The sequence below is a fragment of the Mobula birostris genome, chromosome 7 (genome assembly GCF_030028105.1).
Source record: "Mobula birostris isolate sMobBir1 chromosome 7, sMobBir1.hap1, whole genome shotgun sequence".
In the NCBI taxonomy this organism is placed as follows: domain Eukaryota; kingdom Metazoa; phylum Chordata; class Chondrichthyes; order Myliobatiformes; family Myliobatidae; genus Mobula; species Mobula birostris.
This window is the reverse complement of record NC_092376.1, coordinates 25,358,684-25,381,243: the sequence shown is the minus strand read 5'-3', so window position 1 is coordinate 25,381,243 and position 22,560 is coordinate 25,358,684. Positions and strand designations below refer to the sequence as shown.

At 43.0% G+C, this 22,560-nt stretch overlaps 1 protein-coding gene across 1 annotated transcript in view; it reads left to right on the top strand.

Annotated features, from left to right (window-relative positions):
- Positions 1-4,072: 4,072 nt before the first annotated feature.
- Positions 4,073-22,560, top strand: part of LOC140200054 (von Willebrand factor A domain-containing protein 3B-like) — a 233,578-nt gene continuing 215,090 nt past the window's right edge. Inside the window, exon 1 of the mRNA XM_072262739.1 lies at positions 4,073-4,103. The gene's annotated coding sequence lies outside the window, so the exon portion shown is untranslated. The remainder of the gene's footprint in view (positions 4,104-22,560) is intronic.

Below are 22,560 nucleotides of genomic sequence, written 5' to 3'. Positions count from 1 at the left end.
TTTCATTGGCTCTTCACGCAGTCTTGTATCACCTGGACAATATTAATATCAGGATGCCATTTACTGACTGCAGCTCAGCATTTAACACAAATATTCCTACAGTTCTGATCGAAAAGCTCCAAAACCTGGGCCTTCATACCTCCCTCTGCAACTGGATCATCGACTTCCTAACCAAAAGACCACAATATCTATGCATTGGAAATAACATCTCCACCTCACTGACGATCAACACTGTCACACCATAGGATGTGTGCTTAGCCCACTGCTCTACCCTCTCTACACCCATGACTGCGTGGCTAGGCACAACTCAAATGCCCTCTATAAATTTGCTGACGACACAGCTATTGTTGGCAGAGTTTCAGATGGTGACGAGATGATGTGCAGGAGCGAGATATATCAGCTAGTTGAGTGGCGTCACAGCAGCAACCTTTCACAACGTTAGTAAGGCCAAAGAACTGATTGTGGACTTCAGAAAGGGTAAGTTGAGGGAACACACACCAGTCCTCATAGAGGGATCAGAAGTGGAAAGAGTGAGCAATTTCAAGTTTTTCGTTGTCAGCATCTCTGAGGATCTAATTTGGACCCAACGTATTGATGCAGTTACAAAGAAGGCAAGACAGCGGCTGTATTTCGTTAGGAGTTTGAGATTTGGTATGTCACCAGAGACACTTGCAAATTTCCATGGAGAGCATTCTAACTGGCTGCATCACTCTCTGGAATGAAGTAACGTGGGAAGTGTTATAAACTTAGTCAGCTCTATCACAGGCACTAGAGTCGTAGTTTCCAGGACACCTTCAAGAAGTGATGCCTCAGAAAGATAGTATCCATCATTAAAGACCCCCATCACCCAGGACATGGCTTCTTCTCATTGCTACCATCAGGTAGGAGGCACAGAAGCCCGAGGGCAAACACTCCGTGAATCAGGAACGGCTTCTTCCCCTCTGCTATCCGATTTCTGTATAGTCATTGAGTCCATGAACACCACCTCACTACTTTTATTTTTATTTTTGCACACCTTATTTAATCTGACTATTTAGTATACTACTACTACGTCGACTCAGGCCTAGGGGGCCGGCGTCGGGCATGATGACGGACTCTCCACTTCTCCCTCTCCCTCATCAGTGTGTTCAGTTCATCTACATTAGCCACGCCGCTGTCTTCTAGGAGCATGTTGACCATAGTCTTGGGAGGGCGCTTGGGGTTCATCCCATGCTTGGGCTCCCATATGATGACTAGGCTGGCAGGTAGCTCGGGGTGGCATAGACAGTGCCCTGCAAGTTGCAGTCTTCTCACCTTGATTTTATTATTTAGTATACTGTGTATATTTAGTGCAATTCATGTTTTTTTCTCTAGTATTACGTATTGCATTGTACTATTGCCACAAAGACAACAAATTTGATGACGTATGTCATTGATATAAAACCTGATTCTGATTCTGACACATCCCACAGGGTCCAAGGGAACACTCTGTCAGGCCCTGGGGATTTATCCACCCTAAATTGCCTCAAGACAGCAAACACCTCCTCCTCTGTAATCTGCATTGGGTCCATGAAGTTGATGCCGCTTTGCGTCACTTCTCTAGACTCTGTGTTTGTCTCCTGAGTAAATACAGATGCAAAAGATTCATTTAAGATCACCCCCATACCTTTCGGCTCTGTGCATGGATTAACATTCTGACCTCCCAGAGGACCAATCTTGTACCTTGCAATCCTTTTGCTCTTAACATATCTATAGAATCCCTTCGGATTCTCCTCACCTTGTCTGCTAGGGCAACCTCATGCCTTCTTTATTCCTCCTGATTTCTTTCTTAAGTGTCTCTCGCATTTCTTATATTCCATAAGCACCTCATCTGTTCCTACCTACCTACACCTACTATGTACCTCCTTTTTTATTTCTTAACCAGGGACTCAATATCTCTTGAAAACCAAGGTTCCTTAAACCTGCTGTCGTTATCTTTCAGTATGTCAAGCACATACAAGCTTTGTACTCTCAAAATTACACTTTTGAAGGCCTCCTACTTACCAAGTACACTTTGGACCAGACCTGTCTTTTTCCATATTTACTTTGCAATGAATGGCATTATGATCACTAGATACAAACTATTCCCCTTACATAAACTTCTCTCACCTGCCCTGTCTCATTCCCTATTAAGAGATCAAGTATTACACACTCTCTTGTTGGGGTTGATTATGGAATCTTTCTTGAACACATTTGACAAACTCTACCCATCTAGTCCTTTTATTTTATGGTAGTCCCAGTCAATATGTGGAAAGTTAAAATAACTTCCTATCACAGCCTTATGTTCCTTGCACCAATCCGCGATCTCGCTACAAACTTGTTCCTCTAAATCGTGTCGGACTGTTGGGTGGACTGTAATTGCATTATATGTAATAGCTCCATTAGCACTGAACGTTTCTTATTGCTCAGTTCCACCTATAATACTTGACTTGCCAAGTTCTCCAGTCTCTCCTGATTGAGCACTGCCATGACATTTTCCCTGAGTAGTAACATTACCCTTTCTTTAATCCCTCCTGCTCTGTCACAATGGAACCCCAGAACACAGAGCTGCCAGTCAATAGACAATAGACAATAGGCAACAGGTGCAGGAGTAGGCTATTTGGCCCTTCGAGCCAGCACCGCCATTCACTGTGATCATGGCTGATCATCCACAATCAGTATCCAGTTCCTGCCTTATCCCCATAACCTTTGATTCCGCTATCTTTAAGAGCTCTATCCATCTCTTTCTTGAAAGCATCCAGAGACTTGGCCTCCACTGCCTTCTGGGGCAGAGCATTCCATACATCCACCACTTTCTGGGTGAAAAAGTTTTTCCTCAACTCCGTTCGAAATGGCCTACCTCTTATTCTTAAACTGTGGCCTCTGGTCCTGGACTCACCCATCAGCGGGAACATACTCCCTGCCTCCAGCGTGTCCAATCCCTTAATTGTCTAATTAAATTAAAACCTAAAAGGTCCAGTCCTGCACCTCCTGCAACCAAGACTCACTAATGACTACAATACCATACTTCCATGTACTGATCCATGCCCTGAGCTCATCTGCCATTCCTACAATACTCCCTGAATTGAAATATATGGAGCTCGGGACATGAGTTGCACCATGTTCAACATTTTGATTCCTGACTTCGTCTGAGAATTGATGATAATCTTTTCTTTATCTGCATTATATTTTATTCCCAACTTCACATGCAGCAATCAATCCATTCGCGCTTCAGTAAAATTGTATTGCTATAAATACAATGACATCGATGAATTGTTCTCCACATCAATTTCCTTTCTTTAGGGACGCCAACAGAAAAGGGCACCTAATAACTGCAGAAAATCAATAGAAAACATTGCTACGGTAGTGATACATCAGGGAAAGGTGGCTGACAGGGTGCGAGGTTTTATACTGTGGAGAAAAAGGGAGAGAAAACAGATTATCTCCTTGACAATGCCCTACAAGCCAGCTCAAGATCACTACCAATAGATAGGCAATGTTAGGCTACACACGTTATCATCTGACATCAAAATGCATAAGAAACTCTGAAAAAGTATGAAAAATGAAAACAGTGTTAACTCGAGCATCATTCACCTCCACAATGATGTACCTTTAAGAATAAGAACAAACTAGACAGTATCATGTGCGTAATGAAGAAAAATGAGACGTATTTGCAATGCAAATGATCTTAATTTATCTCAAGTTACATCATTGTGTTTTGTGTTCACACATTATAGAGAAAAGCATCCGAGAGTAATTTAACTAGAGCTACTATTCAGGTTGCATTAAAAAGGGAAAGTTCAAAAATGTGTTTTTAAATGTAGAAAGTGAGGCGGACTATCGTTCTTAATGGCTTCGTGACTAATGCTTGTGAACTTCAGTCTGCAATTTAAAGGGTTGACAGTCTGGGTACTAGCACCCTCTGGGATCTTCTTTGCTGCAGTCCCTGCTCACACAGGACCGCACGGCCAAACACCAGAGTCCAGTTCGCCGATGACACAACCGTTCATCACCACCAACGAAGAGGCAGCCTACAGAGAGGAGGTGGAAGAACTCGAGACTTGCTGCCAGGCAAATAACCTCTTCCTTAATGTCAACAAGAGAAAGTAAATGTTTATTAACTTCAAGAGAGAACTCATGCCCTTCTTTACCTGGGTGGTTTAGCAGCGGAAACTGCAAGCAGTTTCAAACTCCTGGGAGTGCACATCTCGCACAACCTCTCATGGTCCCAGAACGCATTTTAGACAGTCAGAAAAACTTAACAATGACTCTTCTTTCTGAGGAGGCTGAAGAGAACTGGACCATGCATAACTATGCTCACGTCCTTCTTCAGATGTTCAGTAGAGAGCATCCTACATCACTGCATGGTATGGAAACTGCACTGTGGCAGAAAGGAAGGCTCTACAACGAGCAGTCAAAACTTCCCAGTGCTTTGCCGGTACCAGTCTAATCGCCATCAAGAACATATCTGTAGAAAGGTGCCGGAAAAGGGCCAGTAACATCACGAAGGATCCCATCTTCCCTGCTCATGGACTGTTTGTCCTACTCCCATCAGAGAGAAGGCTACATAGCATTCTCTCCAGGACCAACAGGCTTAAAAACAGTTTCCAAGCAGTAAAGCTGATTGACACCTCCACCCACTAATCCAGCCCAACCCCACCCTCCAATGCCACTACTTTATCATTTCCTGTCAGAGTCACCTTATGTACAGACACTCCTGTGCCTAGTGTTACTTTATGAACATACTTTACAATCAATCTATTAATACTGTATAAGCTATTTTATGCATTTAGATTCTTTTACCCTAATTTTTTTTTGAGTGCTGCGTTGGATATGGAGTAACCACTATCCGTTCTCCTTTACACCTGTGTATGGGAAACGACATTAAACAATCTTTAATCTTGAACCTTGATACTGTAAACCAGAAATTTAACTATCAGTAGGAGGCATTGTAAAAACAAGTGTTCTCTGGTTTACGAATGCCTGACAGCCTGTGCATGTGTTCAAGCCTTTGGGAAACTGGTGGGATGGTTTTGCGGGTTGTAGTGGAGCTTTAGGCATCTTCTGCTGTGTAGAACTCAATCTGCCGCCTCATTTGTGACTAGCTGTTTGGAATCCAAACAGTTCACAGGAATAGACCCACTTGTAACCTGGGAAGTGCCTGGGAATAAATTGATCTGAAGCCAGAATAAGAAGGTGGGAGAGGGAAAGGAGTAGAAGCTGGCAGGCGTTGAGTAAGACCAGGTGAGGGTGAGGGGGGATGATCTAAGTAACTGAGAGGGGACAGGTGCAAGGGTTAAAGGGTTGATAAGAAGGAATCTAATGGGAGAAGACAGTGGACCATGGAAATAAGCAGGAGGTAGGGAACCAGAAGAAAATGGGCAGCTTATGAAAATTGGGGATGAGAAAAGAAGGGATGAGATGCTAACAAGAGTGGGAGATGGATGAAGAGAAGGCAGGGGTGGGGAAACGTTGACTGTTAATTTCCCTCCACTACTGCTGCCAAATTTGCTGAGTTCCATCAGCATTTTGTGTGTATTGTACCTGCTCTGTCTGACTTGAACGTAGAAGCATTAGCCTGATAGGAAGGAAAATTTGCCTGGAAAAAAAAGCCAAAAAAATTACAAAATAACCTGGAAAGCTTTTTTTGCAAAAGCAATATAAAGCAGATGAAATTCAATACAAGTGGCTCTCTCGTTGGCACTGCATTGGGTTGAGAATGAATTGCTTCTACTTCAGGTCTGATGTGGGATAGCTGTTGGACAATACAAGGTAAAACTGATCATTCAACAGTTTAGGAACAGTTTTTTTCCCCTCTGCCATCAGATTTCTGAATGGTTCATGAACCCATGAACACTACTCCACTATTTCTTTCTTTGCACTATTTATTTATTTTACATCCTTATTGTAACTTATAGTTATTATTTTATGTCTGCTGCCACAAAACACAAAACATCAAATTTCACAACATGCACTCAGTGGCAACTTTATTAGGTAGACCTGTACACCTGTACACCTGCACGTTAATACAACTATCTAATCAGCCAATCATGTGGCAACAACTCAATGCATAAAAGCCAAGAGGCTCGGTTGTTGTTCAGACCAAACATCGGAATGGGGAAGAAATGTGATCGAACGATTATTGGTGCCAAGCAGGGTGGTTTGAGTATCTCAGAAACTGCTGATCTCCTGGGATTTTCAGACAAAACAATTTTCTAGAATTTACAGAGAATGGTACAAAAAACAAAACAAGAAAAAAATCCAGTGAATGGCTGTTCTGTGGGCGAAAATGCTTTGCTAATGAGAGAGCTCAGGGGAATGACCAGACTGGTTCAAGCTGACAGGAAGGCAAGAGTAACTCATATAACCGAACGTTACAACAGCGGTGTGCAGAAGAGCTTCTCTGAATGCACAGCATGTCGGACCTTGAAGTGGATGGGCTACATCAACCTGGACATACACTCCAGGCCACTTTATTAAGTACAGGGGGTACCTAATAAAGTGGCTACTGAGTGAGTGTCAGTGATAATAACATTGATTCTGATTAAACTCTCACGTGAATTTGTCAATGTTAAGGTTCACGTATATACACACAACACACACACACACACACACACACACACTCACACACACTCACACTCACACACACACACACAGTCACACACACACACACACACACACACACTCACACACACACACACACACACAATAAATAGTGTTGAACTAGTTAGGGAAGGCGGAAGGCACCAGTCAAGGAATATTGTGCAAGTGACTGTGCGGAATGACTGGAGGGAAGCAATTATCTAGGTAAACAGAATCCTGTGTTGTGATGCCAGATCAGTCGAAGGTGAGTCACAGAGCGTACTTCTAAGGCTGTTCTGCTGGGAATGGGAGCGAGTCCAGGCAGCACCTTACTTATTGCATCATCCAAGCCCCAAAAGCTTTCGGTCGAAGGCAGTGAGGCTGATTCTTCATTCCCAGCAACTGAGCTCATAAGCAAATCTGGGGATGGATTTTGGCTTTCCTGCCTGTATGTGAACTAAATATATGTAGCTAATTGAGAATGCAGATGTGTCAATTTGCCCTCTCCACGAGTAAAGGAAAAAGCTTCAGTATAATAAACTTCCGGTCATGTGATCCCCCTTGATCACATTTGTATGATTTATGCATTTATATTTTGATATTTTTTTGTGCATTTTGGTAACGTGATGAAACACAAACTGATATGTGTGTGTTTTGATTGTTGTGTGTACTTTACTTAGTTACGGTTTCCTGGGGAGCTTGGTGTAACATAGGTGAAAGTCACACACTGCCCCGGCAATACTGAATGAAGCCCAGTCTCGTCAGCAGAGTCAGGAAAAGCAATCAATGAGCAGAGAGAAGGAAATCCAAACAAATGTCAGGGAAATGATGAGGCAGCATCCGAATGTCAGATCGGAGAGCACAGGGATCGTGGGGGAGGGGAGAATCCAGCAGAGAGCAAGGGAGCGTATGGATTGGGAATAGGAGTTGCCTCGGGAAAAGAATGGGGAAGTTGGGGGGAAAGGTGGAGAAATCTGAATGGAGGATGAAGAGTGGGGAGTAGTTTATATGGGGAAAGGGGTGGATTGGATAGGGGGGATTGGATGCTGATTTGCAGCAGGGTGTTTTCTGGATGGGGGGGATTAGATGAGGAGCTGGTGGTTTTGATGCAGAAATTGTTTGGAGAGGTGTAAGGTGGTTTGGATGGATGGAAAGTTTGGATGAGAAGTTGGAGGGGTTGGAAGGGAAGGGGATAGATGGTGGGCTTGGATAGGGCATTTGGATGGAGATTTGGGGGGTTTGAATGGGGGATTAGATGAGGAGCTGAGGGTTTGGATGGGGGAATTAGGTGGGATGTTGGAGGGAGTTAGACAGTGCTTGAATGGGAAATTGAAGGGCTTAGATGTAGAGCTAGGGGTTAGATGTGGGGTTTGAATGGGGAGTTGGGGGATTTGGAAGTGAAGATATTAGATGGTTGGTTCAGATGAGAAGTTGGGGTCTTTGGAAGGGGATGGTGTGAGATGGGGGGTTTTGATGGGCTGTTAATGGGTTGGATGAGGAGGTGGGGTTTGTCTGGGCTGTACAGGTTTGAGTGAATTGTCGCAGTGACTTTGACTGGAGGGCAGCTTGTCCCAGTTGTCCTTCATTGGTGGACTGAAAGAACAAAGGGGTGTGCATGCACATGGAAAGCAGAAGTGGGTAGAGACTTATCGTTGGAGAAACGTTTGGGTAGGGAGCAGAGCGGATTGGGGTCTCAGTGAGTTCGAGCAAGTCTGAGAGAAAAACAGAGGCTCAGATGTATTCACTGTCGGATCTGCCTGGAGTGTGGGGACAGACAGAGGGGGAGTGGGACCAGGTCAACTCCTTGAGGGAGAGCCAAGCTGATGATTGGTGCTCTTCTAATTACCTTCTCTTGAGCAACGTTGCAGAAACATATTTTTCTTCTTGTCCTTTGTCTCTGCAGTTTTTAATTAGCATATTCGGATGGGTGAAGAATTCACTTCCTCTTGAAGTCAGTGCTTCACTTCCTACTTGTCGACTCAGTGAACAATTAATTATTGACCCACTCTAAACATTATTAATAGCAACACACGACAACACAAGTGAAACAAAAGCTCTTTTGTGCTTTTGGATTCTTATCACTGTTAAAAATAGCACAGACCCCATAATAGATAGCACCCAGAAACCTGTCCACTTATCTCGAAAATATAAGGCAGTGCAATCGTATTGCATGGGCCTAAATCAGTAGAATATGTGTTTTAAAAAAAGATTTTCCTCGTAGCTTTGTAAAAAAAAATCCCTGAAGAATGACAGTGCCATCTGCTGTACTAGAAAGTCCGTCTTTGATGGTGGTGTCACCTCTGACATGGCAAGCTGGGCACCCTGTTAATGTTAAGTATTTATTTATATTTTCAGTATTGGAATATAGCACAGAATAGGCATTTCCAGCCCTTCGAGCCACACCGCCCGGCAATCCCCCGATTTAATCTGAGCCTAATCATGGGAGAATTTACAACGACCAGTTAACCTACCAACCTGTACGTCTTTGGACTGTGGGAGGAAACCAGAGCACCCAGAGGAAACCCACATGGTTATGGGGACAGCACACAAATTCCTTACAGACAGCAGTGGGAATTGAAACCCATTTGCCAGCACTGTAAAACGTTGCGCTAGCCACTACACTACCATCCCGCCATATAACTTTTTAAGGAAGGATTCAACTGTACAAAAAATAAAGTAGATTTCTGTATCAGATTTTGTCACTATTTCCATTCTTATGGTCTTCTCTCCTCAACTTGGTCCAGCTATTGCTTGCAGCTTTGCTCCATTCCTCCCCCTCGCATCTTTATACCTTTCACCTTGCGGTCAAGATGAAAGGTTTGTCATGGAATATACAACACGTTAACAAGCCCTTTGGCCCAGAAGGTTAAATAATTAAACCAACGATGCCTTAGCAACAGTCATGCACCAGGCTTTGACACATCTAGAAAACAAAGTCACTTATGTCAGAATGCTACTCCTGAGTTACAGTTTGGCATTCAACACGATTGTCCCACAGACCCTGGTGAACGAACTCCTACTCCTTGGTCTAGATACTCCACTGTGCAACTGGGTGTTGGACTTACCAACAGATCCCAGATAGTTAGCACACACAACTGCTCTTCCCTCCCCATCATCCTTACACGAGTTCCCGTCAAGGCCGTGTGCTGAGCCCATTGTTGTACACTCTGCTCACACATGACCGCATGGCCAAACACCCAAGTTGTCAAGTTCACCGATGACACAACAGTGGTGGGGCTCATCATCAACGAAGGCGAGACGGCCTATGGAGAGGAGGTGGAAGAGCTTGAGGCTTCTGCCAAGCAAGTAACCTCTTCCTCAATATCAAACAAGACAAAGAAGGTGGTTATCGACGTCAGGAGAACTCTTACATAGGCAGCACCTGTGAGCAGTTCAAGCTCCTGGGAGTACACATCTTGCACAACCTCTCATGGTCCCAGAACACATTTTACGCCTCCAGAAAAACTCACCATCGCCTCTTCTTTCCGAGAAGGCTGAACAGAGCTGGACTATGCACATCTGTACTCACGTCCTTACAGATGTGGCAGTGGAGAGCATCCTAACGTGTTGCATCAATGCATGGTACAGAACTGCACAGCAGTGGAGTGGAAGGCTCTACAACGGGTAGTTAAAACTGCCCAACACATCATCAGTACCGACCTACCCACCATCAAGGACATGTATATAGAAAGAGGCTGGAAAAGGGCCTGTGGCATCATGAAGGATCCCACCCACTCTGCTCATGGACTGTTTGTTCCACTCCCAACGGGGGGAGGTGATGTAGCAAACATGCTAGGACAGCCAGACTCAAAAACAGTTACTTTCCCCAAGCAGTGAGGCTGATCCACACCTCCAACCACCAATCCACCCCTCCACACCTCCAACCACCATTACTTTATCATTTCCTGTCAGAGTCACCCCAGAAACTCCTATACTCAGCATCACTTTATGGACATACAATCGATCTATGTATAAAAGTGATCTTATGAATTTATATTTATTGTGTTGTTTTTTATTATAGTGTTCTCTATCTTATTGTAGTTTTTCTGGGCTGCATTGGAACTGGAGAACAATCATTTCATTCTCCTTTACAATTGTGTACTGGAAATGACATTGAACAATCTTGAATATTGACACTTAATTAAACTAATGCATTTTGCCTCCACTCTCTGCATATTTGTATGCCTATGAAGAGCCTTTTGAATGTTTTTATCATATATATGTCTCCGTCACTAACCCTGGCAGCGCACTTGAGACACCCAACAACTGCTGTGTAAAAAACTTGCCCTGCACATCTCTTTTGAATTTCCCACTTCTCACCTCAAATGGATACACTTTACTGTTAGACCTTTTGACCCTGAGGAATCTATTCCAGCTGTCTGCTCTATCTATGTCAGTCATGATTTTCTAAACTTATATTAGACTGTCCATTTCCTTCCACAGGTGCTGCCTGATCCACTGAGCTCATTGGAATTCTGTTATGTGGACATATTCCTGGGATGGAGAATTTGTCCCATGAGGAAAGATTAAGCAAACTGGGCCAAAGCTCTCTCCAGAGCTTATTGAAATGTACAAAATCTTAGTGAAGATAGGCAAAGTAGATGCAAGAATGTTGTTCTCTTGGCTGGGTTGTTCTGATGGAAGTACGAGGGGTGATTGATAAGTTCGTGGCCTAAGGTAGAAGGAGATGAGTTACTAACTTCATGCTTTCTGCGTAAGCACTCAAAGAGTTGAACTGCATGCACATGTAACGAGAGCTGTATAACTCATCTCCTTCTACTTTAGGCCCCACAAACTTATCAATCACTCCTGCAGTGGACACTTTCTGGAGGTCCAAGATCCGTATGCTCCACAACCGCTGGACTAAGTGTGTAAAGGTAGGAGGGGACTAGGGGACTATGTTGAAAAATAAATGTGCTAGGTTTTTAAAAATGGACTCCTTCTACCCTAGGCCACGAACTTCGTATCACGAACTTAGCTATTTGAGATTTTGAAAGGAATCTACGTACCTTTTCAGCTGGAACATCTGAAACTCTCTAGTCAAGTGTAGGCTCGGTTACTGACTATAATCAAGAGAAAGATCCAAAGTCAAAGTCAAAGTAGACTTTATTGTGATGTGCACAGGTGCATGCTCCAGAGCCAAAGTTCGGTGCAGGGAGGAGGAACAAGTAGCAATGACCCACCTGGGTTCACGAATCGATGAGATCAGAGCTTAAGTCGTAATGTTTGGTGATCAGCATGTCCTGTAATTGATACTGAGGATCAAGGCCTGATGGTGGAATCAGAAGTCTGGGGTTGAAGCTTGTTAGCCAGAGATGAGTCTGCAAATCTATGTGAGTCCATTGGGGAAGTCAAATCCCATGAGTCCTGTTGTGTATTTAATATTTCAGTAATGTCTGTCCGTCTAGGTACCATGTCCGATGCGGACATTGGTGACCATAGTTCTCCATACAGATCTATCCTTCGTTTTTTGGATGACTTCCATTTCCTTGATGTGTAGCCACCTGGCTATGCTTTTGATGTACATAAGCCGAGGTCTTCCTCTAGGTTTGCTCCCCTCAATCGTTCCAGAGAGTATGAGTTTTTCTAGTTCATCTTTCCACATGATGTGTCCTAGGAATCTGAGTTGTCTTCCTCTCATTGTTGGTATGAGTGATCGAACTGCTTGGGCTCTTCCGAGAACTTCTTCATTTGATGTGTGTGTGGTCCATGATATTTTTAACATTCCTCTGTAGAACTATAATTCAGCTGCTTCTACTCTCTTTTCCATTGCTAGAGAAATGGTCCAGCACTCACTTCCATAAGTCAGGATAGAATAAATGTAGCACTGCAGTATTCTGTTTTTAGTGTACGTGCTCATCTTTCTGTCTGTTAATATGGTCTTCATTTTTTGGAAAGCTTCTTTCACCATTGCTATTCTGTATTTGATATCTGTGTTGCACCTGCCATCACTTGTTATTAGGCTGCCAAGATACTGAATTTGTCGACTTGTTTGATGTTTGTATTTCTGATCTTGATCACACATTGTGGGATGCTTGTCTTTCTGGAGATGACCATGCTTTCTGTCTTCTTTCTGTCATCAATACCTGATGATTTAAGTAAATCAGTGTTCATCACAGTTCCAAAGAACGAGGGAGCAACAGAGTGTGAGTTACATCATACAATAAGCCTGATGAGCCACGTGGCAAAAATTGTTCTCAGAGTAATCATGATGAGAGCAAGCCGCTGTATAAAACCAGGAATCAGTAAAGAAAAATATGGCTTTGTGGAAAACACTGGAACCAGAAATTCATTTCAGTAATATTTGCGTAATATTATAATTATACTGTTTGATTTGGCATTCTTTGTTGTTTGCATAATGCATTGTGGGTTATATGTAAAAGTAAATAAATGGTAATGTCATTATGCCACATGTTGAAAGTACGCACCACGCTTAGAGTAAAACAAAACTAGAAATGTTATTCCTGGCTCTGTGTGTTTGCTTTCAATTATTTTTATGTTTTAGACTTACAAAACATGACAGATCTGAGTGTGAGTCTGCTGGAGGCTGGGGACGAAGAAGGTGGCTTGTCGTGGGGTTTAGGGAATGTGTACGTGAGTGGGTGAGAGGGAGAATGGGGCTTGTTTTGCTGTTGTCCTGTTGTTGCTTGTTGCATTCTGTGTGGTTCTGCTGAGCATCATGGACATGTTACGTTGGCGCTGGACTGTGTGGCGGCACTTGCGGGCAAGTAATAAAGTCAGTTCAGTTCAATTCAATTCCATTGTCTGTCCCCCTAACTAATGAATTCCCTGTCACCACAGCATACCTCTTCTCCCCCTTCCCTTCAGAGTCACAGGCCAGAAGTGACTCCACAAGTCACTGAATTGACCTTGGGTTTGTTGGTTGCTAACAGGAGTGACACATTTCACTGTGTGTTTCGATGTACATGTGATAAGTAAACTGGAGTCTTGAAGCTTATCGGCACAGGTGTAATGAAAATCTCTCTTGCTGCAGCATCACAGGCACTTTGCAAGAGATAAGGAGCATTTATAGGAAAGACATAAATAATACTTTTTTGCAAGAGCACAATTAGAACCCCCCCAAAAAGAATGTTCATTACAGTGCAACGTGACCAAGGTAGTCATAGAGACGCTATACTGAGGGAGTGATTAGTGCTGTGCCATTTGTTTTGAGAAGGGAAGCAGCTGTTCCTAAACCTGGTGGTGTGGGACTTCAGGCTTCTGTACCTCCTGCCCGATGGTAGCTGCGGGAAGATGGCTGGTGAGTATCTTTGATGGTAGATGCATGAGGTAGCACCTCATGTAGATACTCTCCATGGTGGAGAGGACTATCCATGCGACATAGGCAGAATTGATTACACTCTGCAGCTTCTTACACTCTTGTGCATTTGGATTGCCATATCAGACCCTGGTGCAACCAGTCAGCATACTTTCAACACGACACCTATAGAATTACAGATTTTTCAATATTAAGGTTATCAAGAGTTAATGCTGGAAGGAGGCCTTGAAATAGAAGATCAGCCATAAACTTGTTGAATGGCAGAGCAGGAATTAGAGGCCAAGGGGCCTACTTCTTCTTCGATTTCTTATGTTCTTATGGGAAGGAATTTCAGAATTGGGTTTATTATTAATGAAATAAGCTGTGAAATTTGTTGTTTTGCAGCAGCAGTACAGATTATAATTTTTATGGAGATACAATAATAAATAAATAAAAATAAACAAGTAGTGCAAAAAGTGAAGTAATATTCATGGGTTCATGGTCCACTCAGAAATCTGATGTCAGTGGGGAAGAAACTTGAGTTGTACCCCAAGATCTATCTATACATGAATTTTCCCATACATTGGATACAGCTGTTAATATGAGGTAAGTATTTTGATCTAACCTTTCCCATGTTGGATCAAAAACTTTGATGCTTTTGATGTATGAGAAAAACGCCAAATATTGGCGACACTTTGCAGGCCTGGCATCATCACTGGGGAAAAAAGCAGAGACAATGCTTCTTACGAAGAGGCCTTGTCCCAAAGGATTAGCACTGTTTCTCTCCTCACTGATGGTCCCTGACATACCGACCGTTTCCAGCATTTTCTCTCTTTTTGTGATAAAGAATGGAATTTCTTTTTCTGGGGTGAATTTAGAAGCATTTAGAATCATCAGACTTAAAAATAATATTCAGAAGACCAGGCAGCATCAGTGGGGTAGGAGAAAAACTTCAGGTTTTAGATTGGCGACCTTTCATGACAACTAAGGAACTTTTTTCCTCGACTGTCATTTATCCTCTTCTATAATTCAATCTTTCTTTTCCCCTTCTTTATTTCTCTATCTGTTTCTAGTTTAATTTCAAATTCACCAATTGGAATTCGCTTTCGTTCTTCCTCCTATCTCTGTGAATTTCTTCTTAAATTTAATGTTCAGAAAATCGATAGTTCATCCTGTCATTCACCGTACTTCCCAACTACCTGACATAAAACAATAGAGAATGTTCCGGAATGTACTCTGCATGTCCGGAAGCTGCTGAAGCAAAGGTAATATTTGATTTGATTTAGCATCATTAGAAGAGGGAAAAACTAGAAATGAATTAAGTTTTAAGTCACAGAGAAAGGAAATGGGATAGAAAAGCGAAAATCAGTGGTAGGATGGAAACCAAGAGAGAGTGAAGTTTCGAGCAGTTGAATTTCCATCAGCACAGGTGCACCACAGGGCTACGTGCTTAGCTCCCTCCTCTACTAGCTTTACACTTATGACTGTGTGCTGAAGAGAGGCAGAAATATCATAAGATGAATAAAATCTGGCAGATCTGGAACTGAGAGATATAAAAAAATGAAAAGCATGACAGCTTGACCAGAAGATTGGAATGTGTCAGTCTGGAAGGTGAGATTCTGCTCCTCCAGTTTGTGTTAAGCTTTGTTGGAACAGGGTAACTGACAGGTTAACATCTGAAAGGGATGGAACATTAAAGTGACTGGTGGCTCGAAGTTCTGGGTCACCCTGGTCGACTGATTGAAGGTATTCTGCAATGCACTCATCTGGTCTGTATTTGACTCTTCATCACACAAGACAGCATATTGATTGGAGTTTGTTAAAGTGCAAAGGAGTCATTGCTTTTTCTGGAAGAAGTGAATGGACAATTGGCAAGGCAGGAGGAGCTGCATCTCCTTTGGCTACATTGGAAGGTGCTGAGAGAAGGGGTCTGGATGTTGGTGGAGATGGAAGAAGGGTCAGAGGGTCTTTGAACGGGGAATATGGCTGAGAATGAAGTGGGGTGGATATTCTCACACCATTTAAGAAGAACTTAGATGTACATTTGAAGTACTGTGGCATAGAAGGCTACAGGGCATATGATGAAAATAAATGAGTATTATTATTACTCACATTGCTGTCACTGTAGATATTTTCTGTTACTTGTTTACTAATGATAAAGATAAAGATTAGCTTTATTTGTTACATGTATATCAAAACATTGAAACATTGAGTGAAACGCATCTTGTCAAATCAAATCAGGGAGCCCAGCAAGTAAGTAATGTCATATTTCCAGCGCCAACTTAGCATGGTAACAACACACTAACCATAATAACCTCCAAGTCTTTACTTGAAGACAGGGGGTAATTTATACACATGGTAATTAATGAGTTAGCATTGAAAGCACTTGTTTTAGAAGAAGCAACACTAGTATTTCAAGTTAAGTTGTATTATCATTCAACCATACACATATATATAGCTAAATGAAACATCATTCCTCTGAGGCTAAGGTGTAGCAGTCACACATTTAGTCACACACAACACGTATTGTGACAACAGCACATACAATCACAAAATAATATTAGTACGTATCTCTGAGTGGCATGGCCTGAAGATTGGCAGCAAGGGGCAACTTTATGTAAGACGGTATAATATTACTGACACTATGACAATAAAAAGCAGTAGTATTTCCACCAGGCTAAGCACACCACAAGGCTGTGTGCTTAGCCCCCTGCTCTACTCACTTTTCACTTATGACTGTGTGGTTAAGCACAGCTCCAACGCCATATTCAAGTCTGCTGACGACACCACCGTTGTAGGCCGAATCAAAGGTGACGAAGAATCAACATGCAGGAGGGAGGTTGAAAATCTGGCTGAGTCGTGCCACAACAAGAATCTCTTACTCAATGTTAGCAAGACCAAGGAGCTGATTATTGACTTCACGAGGTGGGAACCGGAGATCCCTGAGCCAGTCCTCAGAGGATTGGAGATGGTGGGGGTCAGCAATTTTAAATTAATTAGTATTATTATTTTAGAGGATCTGTCCTGGGCCCAGCACACAAGTGTAATTATGAAGAAAGCAATGCAGCACCTCCGCTTCCTTAGGAGTCTGTGAAGATTCGGCATGACATTTAAAACTCTGTCATACTTTTATCGATCTGTAATGGACAGTATGTTGACTGGCTGCATCACAGCCTGGTATGGAAACACCAGTGCCTTTGAACGCAAAATTCTACAAAAGCAGTGGATACGGCCCAGTCCTTCACGGGTAAAGACCTCCCAACCATTGAGCACATCTACATGAAACACAGTGGCAGGAAAACAGCATCCATCATCGGCGACCCCCACCACCCAGGTCATGCTCTCTTCTTGCTGCTGCCATTGGGAAGAAGGTACAGGACCCACACCACCAGGTTCAGGAGCAGTTATTACCTTTCAACCATCAGGCTGTTGAACCAAAGGGGATAACTTCACTGAACTGTTCCCTCATCCTACTGATTCACTTTCAAGAGCTCTTCATCTCATGCTCTCAATATTTATTGCTTATTTATTTATTACTATTATTTTTTTCTTTCTTTTTGTATTTACACAGTTCATTGACTTTTGCACGTTGGTTGAACACCCAAGCTGGCGTGGTCTTATACTGATTCCATTATGTTTATTATTCTATTATGGATTGTTCGTGCGAGAAAACAAGAAAATGAATTTCATACTTGTATGTGGTGACATATCTGTACTTTGATAATAAATTTACTTTGAACTTTGAAGCAGCAGCAGTAGAAGATGAAAAGTGACCAGTACAGGACGAGAGTGTGTCCACGAGTTGGGGAGTGGGGTATTCAGATGGGGCGTACATGTGTGCTTTCAAGGCAAGTCGTGTACACATGATGAGGTAGTTGTTTATAGTGAAGAAGAATGTATGAATTGGTAGTCTTGTTTGCCTTGATCTATCTGCATTTGCTGCCATGGTTTATCATGTCATTTTCCACAGTGTTTCCCCACTGCTGCCTGGCTATGTGGAAATGCATTCCACCTCCCAGTTAGGCAATAACTCAGTTTTACAATTCTTGTGCTTGCCTTTGAACTTCTCCACATCTTTGCTCTGTAGTTTCTTTCTGCACTCGATAGGGTCATAAACAATGTTTTTTGGCACATTAGCCTTCATAAATCAAAGTATTGAGTCCAGCAGTTGTGAAGTTACGTTGAACTTGTACTGGACATTGGTGAGGCTTTATTTGGAGTATTGTGTGCAGTTCTGCTCACCTACCTACAGGAAAGATATTAGCAAGATTGAAAGAATACAGAGAACATTTACGAGGATGTTGCCAGGTCTTGAGGATCTGAGTTATAGGGAAAGGTTGAATAAGTTAGGATTTTATTCCCCCAAGGGTAGGAAAATGAGGGGAGATTTGATAGAGGGATATCAAAATAATGAGGGGTACAGATGGAGTTAATGCAAGCAGGCTTTTTCATTCGAGGTTGGGTAAAACCAGAACAAGATGTCATAGGTTAAGGGTGTAAGGTGAAATGTTTAAGGGGAACCTGAAGGGCAACTGCTTCAGTCAGAGAGTGATACGATTGTGGAATGAGCTGCCAGAGGAAGTGGTGGATTTCAATACTTAGGAAAAGTTCGGATAAGTACATGGCACGAGGGGTATGGCAGACTAGATGGGCTGAAGGGCCTGTTTCTGTGTTGTAGTGTTCTACAACTCTGTGACGCAATGATATTATAATCCTCTATGCTATCGCCAATGCTGAACTTAATTGTGAGGAGGCACACGGACTTTCTGTTCTTGAGGCCTCAATTGGCTGCAGTCAACTGTGGATTTTGCATCCTAGCTGCCTACGTATACGTAAGCCAGGACTCAAGCCAGAACAGTATGATATGGAGAACAAGTTGTTGCCCATATGGCAAGCCACCCCTCTCCATGCAGCTGATGAATCCAAAGGAATAGCGGAGACATACAGTTTGGTACCAGTGGCACTGCAGGAATTGCTAGTCAGCATTGAACTCAACACAGGACTGTCTTAAGGATTCCAGCTCTGTATTTTTCCTCAGGGTTTACTCCCAAAGCCTTCCCCATGAGTGAGTATAGATGCAAGGCAGTGGAGGATTGAGATCTGAGTTTTCCTTCTCCTAAAAGAACTGCCAACCACGACTGATGAGGCCCATCCACCCAGAGCGACTGGCTTTAAGGTTCCAATAACCCACCTTTGCCCCTTCTCCTGTCAGAAGAAATAGTTTCATTGGGTTTAGTAGCTAAGTCACACATGAAGGCCAGGAGCTGTACTGCTTGTTAGAGGCATTCAGAACATTTAATAGGTACCCCACTGCCACCCCTGGCCATGACAACATTAAAGAACTTACCTACTATTACCAAAAGTTTAAACTATCCAATTCCATCCATCCACCCCTTCCTCCCCACCCCATCATCTCTATCTCTGTTCCCTGCTTCTTAAAATTAACTTTACAACCATCTGATGTTAATATCTACTTAGGTGGAATAGGGTGAAATTTTGTTTGATATTTCCATTTTTCCTTAAAACACAGAACTCCTTTAGCTGTTCCCCCAGTTTTCCTTTATACCCTATGTTACACTATGACAAAGTACCAGACACCGAAGTTCTCTCTGGAGCAAGTCTGCCATCAGTCCACACACTGCTGATGAGAGCACAGACCTGGTGGCAGGTCATGTCATCCACATGCCGGACTAGCGCATACTCAAGCAGCTCCTCTTTGGGGAACTCTCTGCTGGAAGGCGCTCACATGGAGGGCAGAAGAAACGTTACAAAGACACACTAAAGGCCTCCCTGAAGTCGCTCGACATAGACACGACCTCTTGGGAAACGCTGGTACAAAACCGCCCTACCTGGCGCGGCCTCATCCACAAGAGCTGTCAAGCTTATGAAGCAAGGCGCACCGCTGAAGCACAACATAAGCGTGAGCTGCGCAAGTCCAGAGCCACCAGCGCAACAACTGCAGTGCCCACACATGTCTGCCCAACATGTGCCAGGGCATTCCGTGCCCGAATTGGCCTGACAGTCATCTTCGAACACACCACATCCAGTCTCAAAGTGACTAATGGTGTCGAGGTCTTCATCAACGACGATGGACGAACCACATGTTTACCATATTCTCAAAAGCTCCCACAGATTCTCTCACCATCTGCATTAGGGATAATTTACAATGGCCTGATTTACAATGAACTCATACCTTTAGGATGTGGGAGGCAACTGGAGCACCTGAATGAAACCTAGAGGCAAATAAGGCATGTTAGCCCGCAGTTGGAGCATTGTGAGCAATTTTGGGCCCTTATCTAAGAAGGGATGTGCTGGCATTGGAGCAGGTCCAAAGGAGGTTCATGAGAATGATTCCGGAAATGAAAGGGTTAACATACAAGGAGTCTTTGATGGCTCTGAGTCTTTACTTATTGAAGATTAGGCCTAGCTAAGTGAATGCGGAGAGAATGTTTCCTGTCGTAGGGAGTCTAGGACCAGAGGGTATATCTTCAGAATGGAGGGATGTCCCTTTAGAACAGAGATGGGGAGGAATTTCTTTAGCCAGAGGCTGGTGAATCTGTGGAATTCTTTGCCACAGGCAGCTGTAGTGGTCAAGTCATTGGCTTATTTAAAACAGAGGTTGATAGATTCTTGATTAGTAAGGGAGTCAAGGGTATTGAGAGAAGGCAGGAGAATGGGATAATAAATCAGCAATGATGAAATGGTAGAGCAGGGTCGATGGGCCGAATGGCATAATTCTGCTCCTATGTTTTATGGTCTTATGGAAACCCAAGCACTCACAGAGACACTTGGGTAGGCAGCACTGGAAGTCAGGAGTAAACCCAAATCTTTGAGACAGCAGCTCTACGGAGCCAACCTATCATCTTCATGAAGTGACTTGAGAGATGATTTTCTGCATTGAAGGGGCACTATAAACAGAATGTGTTTTTGTTGGCAGTTTAAGCCTGTAAGCTCCATAAAACTACTTACATAAGTGAGTCTTCAAGTAAGCTGAGGAATGCTATTGCAAGAACATTTACAAAACTTACTTCAAATTTCCTCTTTAAATGGGTCAAGTTGTCCACTAAAATAGCTGAGAGAGGAATATGAGGTAAACACATTAAGCCTTGACATGATTAAACCACCTACTGTACGTTCACTTCCAGGTTTATATTTGTGATGAAACGATCATTAATCATTTCAAACATTACTGATTAAATACAATGGCAACTGCCTAAACTTCTGTTGTGTGGCTTAGCACTGACAGATGTTTGCACGTGTCACTTTTCTTCTGTAACTTTGATGGAACTGTCATGCCTTTATATACAGCCTTTCATAAGTCCAGTGATTGAGTGTGCCAAGGTTGGAGGCTCACCACTTCTGGCAGCACTTTGAACACTTTTCTAGTTGCCTACTTGACAGATTCGGGTCAGGTTCATACTTTCCTCGGTGATTGACCACTGGAGATACACACTCTAAATACCAGGGCAATTAAAGCAGGTCAGATGCTGGGGAGCCTGCAGTGAGTGATCCATCTCCTGACATGCTAAGGCTTTCCATGATCTACAGGACAGTCCTTGATGCCTGGATGTTTGCAAAGCCAACAGCTTCCAAGAAGCTCTGTGCTATCCAGAACAAAGGAGATTCTGTTTGTTTGACACCATTCAAAACATTTACTCTCTCCGGCGAGGTAGAGCCATATACAACACAGAAACAGGTCCTTTGGCCTAATTCGTCCAAGCCAGCCATTTTGTCCATTGAGTTTGTCCCATTTGACCTTTCCTATCCATCTACCCGTTCAAGTGCATTTTTGGTGTTGTAATTGTATCTGCCTCTACCACTTCCTCTGACAGCTTGTCCCACCTGCTCACCATCCTCTGTGTGAAAAAGCTTGCTCCTCAGATCCCCTCTGAATCTTTCTCCCTCACTTTAAACTTGCTCCACCTAGTTTTGGACTCTACTACCCCGAGGAAAGACCCTTATGATTTTATAAACCTCTGTAAGGTTACCCCTCAGCCTCCTACACTCCAAACAAAAGCAGCTCCAGCCTATCCATACTCTTCTTGTAACGAAAGGCATCCCTATCAATCTTTTTTGCACCCTCTCCAGTTTAATGGCATTGTTCTGAAGCAGAGCAATCAGAACTGTATGGGGTACTCCACATGTGGCCTTATCTATGTCTTGTACAATCATAGGTAACATCCCAACTACAAAAAGTAGTGGATACAGCCCAGTCCTTCACAAGTAAAGCCCTCTCCACCAGTGAGCACATTTATAAGGAACATTATCGCAGGAAAACATCATCCATCATCAGCGACCCCCACTGTCCAGTCCAGGCTCTCTTCTCGATGCTGCCATCAGGAAGGAAGTACAAGAGCCTCAAGTCCCACACCACCAGGTTCAGGAACAGTTATTACCCCTCAACTGTAAGGCTCTTGAACCAGAGGGGATAACATCACTCACCCTAACAGTGAACTGATTCCATAATCTTAAGGACTCTAGAATCAATGTTCTGGATAGTTATTGCTTATTTATATATATATTTATTTATTATTATTATTATTGTATTTTCCGAATTTGTTGTGTTTTTCACACAGGCTATTTGTCCATCTTTGTCATATGTGGCTTTTCATTGATTCTATTGCGTTTCTTTGTGTTTACTGTGAATGCCTGCAAGAAAATGAATCTCGGAGTAGTATATGGTGACATACATGTACTTTTGATAATAAAGTTACTTTGAATGG